Raw genomic sequence first — 7,431 nt, 5'->3', positions numbered from 1 at the left:
GAGAATTAATTATAAGACAGAAGCTTTCATGTTTAGAATAAAAAATGTATAAAACTTATTCGCATTAAGCAAAGAAAGCAACTATAACTTTGGTAAGATCATGAACATGTAATAATTCAAGAATTTATGCAATTAAATGGCTTTGAATCGTAGAAATCCCCCTGATGTTGAGTAGATTTCTACCTTAATCAAATTGGTATTTTATATCCGATAAGCCGCGCTAACGATCATATCATCCATAAAAACTAATTCTTTCAAGTGTTCAACAAAGTTTCCTTGTAAATATATTTGTATAAAACGTTTTAATGAAAACACCAGTTTATTACTTTGAAAATCATTTTGTCAGAATAACATCAAAATAACAACAGAAAGAATATATTGAATAAGATAAATGTATTATTAGTGAATTGTGAATCTTCACAAGTTAACAGAGAGGAAGAAACATGGATAGCATTTTAATGAAAACTTTGAGATCCGGGTTGTCAATCTTTCCCTCAAACTCCGTAGGTTTGTCAGATCTCTTTGCGCTTCAGCCGTTAGTTCTTCTCGCTGAATCTCCGGAATAGAGACTGGTCAGTCCACTACCAGAATGAAAACTTGTTTCTGAACAATCTTTAAAACTAAACTAATCACTACTGTGTTTATAACTAATCTAAGAACAACTTGTGTACAGCAAGTTTGCTTTTACAGAAATGTAAACTAATCTGACTCATCTCTGAGTCAGAGTTTCTTCAACATAACAACTCTCATAACCCTTAATCCACATTGATTTCTTGAAATGGATCACTTATTTATAGTTGGTGAAGGGTTGTAAATGAAGGGTCGTGTCTGCTGGTGAAGGGTCGCTTTTATCCAAACGAACAGACGCGTTTTTTGGATTAAAACATGTGAAAACTATGCAGAATTCTTCGCTGTCTCATATGAGATTCCGAGAATCTCAACTGAGACAGGGGGTGCAGAAAAAGGCTGAAAAACTTCAACTTTGCTGTTTGAGATTTAGCATGTCGCGACTAAGATTTTGAGAATCTTAGTCGCGACAGGGATGTTTTCCCTTGTCTCTCGGCTGCTTCTTGGCTCCTTGAGTCGATCTTCTGATTGATACGTATTTTTGGCACGTAATTTAGGTTTTTCCTCCGTTTTAGCTCCTATTTGGATTTAACCAAATAATTAAGTACCTTGCATCAAAGAAGTAAATAAAGACGTAAAAGTACTCTAAATGAATATAATTAGCACGATTTCAATGTAAATTTAACGTATTTATATATGATATTTTAGGTATATTTTGGGCTTAACAGGTGTGATAATCATTCTGTGGTTTCAACACCTTCCCTGTTCCTAATTCTCTGGTGTTTTAGTCTTCTTTTGGTGCCTAGAGAGGGGTTGAATTGCTGGAAGCAACATTAGACTCAGTAACCGAATCCTTTCTTTGTCTTTATAATGTTGTGGGTCCTACCGAGCATACATACAAATAGGTAAGTCCTTTAAATTATTGATTTTGATAAGTCTCTCATCATAATGAATTAAATATGGTTGAGTTGTTAATTGTTGATTTAATTAGATTTATTTTATTCTAGTTAGAAACAAAATGCTTACAAAATTTTAAAAAATGAATTCATTTGCTAAAAATGAGTTATAATTCTTATATTTTGTGGTTTTGTTAAAAAAAATAGCTTACATTAAATTGTCATTAATTTTTTTTCTATATAAGTTAAGCCTAGCCGAGTTTTGGGTCATTACTCCTCTATTGTCGTCTCATGAATATATGCAAAATAATTTATTTTTCATATATCAAGAAATATACATTTCTCTTTTAACTACAAATACTCACAATTTCCTCCTATAATCATATTTATGTTGCAAAATTACTGAATATCGAATAAACTAAATGATTTTTTCATTAAAACACTTCATTAATTAAGGATATATATGAAAAATTTAATGTTTTCTTATTCTATATATCCGCTTTTTTGCATATATTTATAGGACAGGTGAAATAGTTAGTAATCACATAAGAGGGTTTAGGACCCATTCCATGGCACAAAGATGCAAGCATAGACGAATCTAGGATTTTTAACTAGTAAAGGTAAACTATATAGGTAAAATAATAAATTCACAAAAATAAATTCAATAACAATAACTGTTGACATATAAGTTGTTAGTTAGTGCTAGAAGTCTTGCTTGGTTCCTTTTCCTATTTAGTCTCTTGTATAGCTATCCTACCACATATAGGAATTTGTTCTGTATAACACTTCTACTTCACATAGGATTCTGTAATGTGTATAAATATTCTTCAAAGGTTAATAGAACATTCATTCCGCCTAATTATTTTCTACTTGGTATCAGAGCAAGGTTCAACCTAGCCGCACTATCTTTTTTTTCAAAACCCTAGCCGCATAACCTACTCTACTCTGGCATAACCTAGCCGCATATCAGAGAAAGGTTTAACCTAGCCGCATAACCCTATTCCTTTTTCTTTCAAAACCCTAGCCTCATAACCTACTCTACTCTGGCATAACCTAGCCGCATATCAGAGAAAGGTTTAACCTAATTATTTTCCTCTTTCCTTTTCAAAACCCTAGCCGCACCATCCAATATGCCTCCTAAAACTGATAGTGAAAATTCTACTAGCAAGAAATTCTCCTCTGTCACCATTCAAGATATTCCTTCATCCATTCATGTAAAATTGGATGGCTCTAATTATCGGGTTTGGTAAAAAAAAATTGGAGATGCACGTCGCTGGAAGAAAAAAAATGGGATACATCAATGGGAAAGTCGATGTACCAGCCACCGATAGTGTTGAACATGATGAATGGGAGGCTGAAAACGCATTAGTTAAGTCATGGCTCATTAATTCAATGAGCGACAATCTGATGTCACACTTTGTCCAGTTTGGGACAGCCAAGGAAGTGTGGGATGCAATCAAAAGGAGCTATTTGGATGTGTCTGATTCTTCTCAAACCTATGAAATGATGAAGAAATCCTTTCAATTGAACCAAAATGGCAAATCTCTTACTGAATACTACAACGAACTGAAGTCAATCTTCATGGAACTCGATTATCGACGGCCAATTGAGATGACCTGCACTGCTGATATCGAAAAACAAAGGAAGCGTATTGCTGAAGATAGAGTCTACATCTTCCTTGCAGGACTAGATCACAACCTAGACCAAGTCAGTAGCAGAATATTGGCTACTTCTCCTTTGCCGAGTGTTGAAGAAGCTTATTCTATGGTTCATTGTGAAGTACAAAGACAGCTTACTATGGGGGTAGAAATATACACCTAAACTAGAATCCTCAAATGCTCAAGAACGTTTTTGCACTTATTGTCACAAGAGCAACCATACTGAAGACATTTGTTGGAAGAAGCATGGTTATCCAGAATGGTACAAACTCAAACAAGTTGAGAGAAAGAACAGGAAGACTGCACAGAATGTCGTTACAAGCAACTCGTTGCCTTTCGTTTTGCTGCCTTCTGATGCGCCTTCAGAGAAGACTCACTAAGGGATAAGTGTACCCCGTCGTTATCAAGTAATAAAATTCTGGAAAAGTCCAGGTATCGTCCACAGGATTTATTTCTGCAAGTATCAAGCTACTTGGTCTCAGGTGTTATCTAGGCCTTGGGGGTTTTGAGTTTGGTTTTGCTTAAATTAATCTACTCCTATGTTGAATTATACTACTCCTAGCTAAGTTATCTAATTCTAACTGAGTTATTCTATGCCTAATTAAGTTACTCTACCCCTAATTAAGTTAAACTACTCCTAGGTGATCTTTTCCCAATGTAATTATCCGAAGGAACATGAAGGGATACGATGATAATGAAAATAGATTGTTTAGACAACGGAATTAAAACCTAATCTAAGTCACTTGTGTCCGAGGCGATTAACCCTACCTATCCTCCTGAGGTCCCTAGTTCATGATTCCCTTGTAAGGCCGAAACTAGCTCTAAGGCTCAGCAATTTGGGCTTAATCTTCTATAGGGTCGTCAATCCTATAGGCACTGACTAGGTCAGATTCAGCTCGCAATATGTGCCAACTTAATTTTGGGATTATCGAATGAGTTAAACCAATCAGACAAAGCGTAAGACAAAGATTAAAGCAATAAAACAATTGAATAAACAAAACTATAATATATATCAAAGATGAAAAGTATTGTCACGAAGATACAATGAGCCTAGGATTCATAACATGGATCAGAGGCTAGACAGAATATAAAAGAAGAAAAATCTCTTTCAGGGAACCTGTCTGCCAATGCAGGCATCTTCCTAGGACTTAAGGATGGAGCTTGAGCAATCCTCGGTGAGCGGAGCTTCGGAGGTGTCTTCAATGGAGGTTTGAAGGATATGGAGGAGGTGGAGAGGATTTCTCAAGGTGAAAGCTAAGAAAATTACAAAGATAAAAAGATGACCATAATTCCTAACAAATGGAACTATTTATAATAAAAAACTAAAACCTATTCCTAATGAAAGGCTAATTAATAAAAAGCTTTCCTAATGAAAGACTAATTAATAAAAAGCTTTCCTAACGAATGACTAATTAATAAAGAGCTATTCTAATGGAAAAATAACTCTTCCATTATTATCTAATAAAAACTAATTTATCTTTGGGGATAAAAAAATCTAATTATTTAAATACAAAAAGCCCAAAGATAATCCCTAAAAATCTGCCAAAATATTCTGCATGACTTTTATTTGCATTTGATGCGCCGAGTGGGTCCTTGATTCTGATCTTTAAAAATCTCCACATTTATTTCTAAAAATCTGCACATAATCTCATAAAATATTATTTAGATAATTCACCCAAAATTAATTAATTATCCTACCAAAAATCCTTTTTTAATTACCAAGTCAAATTTGATTTATTTTTGGTAGGTTAATTTCTTAATTTTGGGTACAGATAAAACTCAAAATAATAAATAGAGATTAATTTACTAAAAGTGACAAAATACTTGACAAAAGTTAAGAATATTTAATAAAAAGCTAAAAAGTAATTTAAAAACATAAAATTGACAAAACAATAATAAATTGCTATTAAAGTAAATAAAAAGAAAATAAAAGATACAAAATCGTCCCTAAAACCGTACTAAAAGATAGGGGTTTTTGACCCCTATCAAACCTCCTCACACTTTAAAGTTTTACTTGTCCCCAAGTAAACTAAAAAACTAAACCCGCAATCACAAGCCAAGCTAGAAAACCTCCTGGTTTTACTAGGTGCCTGACACAATTTCGAGCATCTGTAATTACATGCATTCGGAAGTACAAAATAGAGACACGATATCCAAAAGCCGCATTTCAATTATCATAGGTCATATTTTTAAGAAAAGGATACATGTTTAATTAAACGAGCTTAAGGGGATAGCTAAGTAAAACACCTCACCATAGGTAGTTCACTCAATTCACACAATTTTGGTGGCTAAAGTGTTTACTCTCGGCTTATGTTCTTGCTTAGGATTACGTTGACTTTGCACGTTCATCCAAGTTCCTCTACTATGCTACATGACTCTGATGATATCAAATACAGCCTCGAATTGGGGTTGTAATGTGGTTAGAGGGTTAAAGGTACAACAAGGGTTTAGGAGTTCTAGCGCTAGAAAAACAAAGTTAAAGATGGCTTTAGCAAATATGAAGTGATTGAGCTTTTTATTTCTTTTATTTATTTATTTTTCTTGAGACGTTTTGATTTTAAGATCTGAGGAATGAAGTTCTCCCCTTTTTGTTCGTCTCTTTTCTTTTCCTTTTCTTTTTTTTTTCTTTTTGTTTTTTTTTCTTTTGGATAATAATGCTCATTCACTTCTTAGCCTTTTAGCTTGCTACTATGGTGCCATAAACAAACATAAAGCGCTAGAAGAAAGCAAAGGCTCAATGTGAGCTTTGCAAAAAAAACTCGGGTTAAGTAACAAACCAAGTGATGGTTTGCAAAAATTGGGTTAGAACGAAAGAAAAATCTACAAGATACAAAAATATAGGCTCAAAGGGGCTTCCTAGAGTAGATGAAAAAGATAAAATAAGGTAAAGAAAAAGGTTAATTCTAATGAGGCTGATTCATCGTTTAACATCTCAAATCATCGCATGTAGGTTCAACTCAGTATTAGGTGCAAAATTTGTAATCTTTCCACAAGTCAAAGCATTTGCACAAAAATGTCAAGAAAAAGAGCTTTTTGATGTTCGCTCTTAGGCTCAAATTCAACTCACAATTCTATGGGTTTCAATTTTGTGCTTACTAGTTCTCCCCAAACTCAAGTTTAATATCACATGCCTTCAATTCTTAAGTTGTCTACCTAAGTAATGATTTTGGCATTTCTTCAAAAGTAGGGTCTAAATGCAAACTTTAGCTCATGTTTTTACAGATACAAGGATTATGTCCTACACCTAAACTAGTTGTCATGCAATCTTAGATTCGGTTTTCAGTCCTCAAAAACAAATAACGAAACTTTAACTTCGGATAGAGTGTATAATTCTTGGGATTATAACGTACTAAAACAAATTAAAATAAAACAACGCGACACGAAATTTATTTATTATTTTATTTATTTATTTATTTGTTATTTTTTATTTATTTATTTTTTCAGCTCCGTTCGGGATTTAAAAATCCCGAACTGTTGCTTATTTCGGCCGAGCAGCGGGCTGGGCGGCAGTGCCCAGCTCGCCCGAGCTGGGGGGGCCCAGCTCGGCGAGCTGGGCCTCCCGGGGCGAAATTACACTTTTTTTTCTACCAGCTCGTCGCGAGCTGGCCGAGCCAGCTCGGCGAGCTGGCAGGCAGAAGCTCGAAATTTTTGTTTTTTTTTTCGGGGTAAAATTTTTTTTTTTTCAGCTCGTCGCAAACTGGCAGGTAGAAGGTCCGAAAAAAAAATATTTTTTTTTATTTTAAACCCAAACACTTAAAAAAACGTAAAAGAAAACTAAACAACTAAACTAAAAGATCAATGTATAATCTAAATAAAATAAACCTGAAAAGTTTTATTAAAACTTGGGTTGCCTCCCAAGAAGCGCTACGTTATAGTCGGTGAGCTCGACATAGAATTCCCGCCTAGGTGTATGCTGACATTCGCGTTAGGAATTCAAATTCCTGAATAAATAATCCGTACCTGCAAAACGGATTATCAGTTTCAAAGAATTTTAATAAAAACAAAGGACAAAATTTAAATAAGTTATGAAAAAATTTAGTTTGCTCCCTTTTTGATTCCCTTGGTAAATCAAAGAGAATGAAAATTTCTGAACTTGGAGCAAAACCGAACTCTTCTATTTTTGGATTCTTCTCTAGAGGCTCAATTTCAACTGATTCCTCAATTAATATTGAAACTTTTGGTTTCTCATAATTAGGGATCAGTTCTTCATTGTTAATGGGAAAAGATAATACCTTATCAACCTGACCTACCAAATTGGGTTCTTTAATTGATTCGTCCGCGGTTGAATCAACTAAGATCCCTTTTTCTAT

This window comes from Euphorbia lathyris, chromosome 7 (genome assembly GCF_963576675.1).
Source record: "Euphorbia lathyris chromosome 7, ddEupLath1.1, whole genome shotgun sequence".
In the NCBI taxonomy this organism is placed as follows: Eukaryota; Viridiplantae; Streptophyta; class Magnoliopsida; order Malpighiales; family Euphorbiaceae; genus Euphorbia; species Euphorbia lathyris.
The sequence above is the reverse complement of the archived record's forward strand: the minus strand, read 5'-3'. Positions refer to the sequence as shown.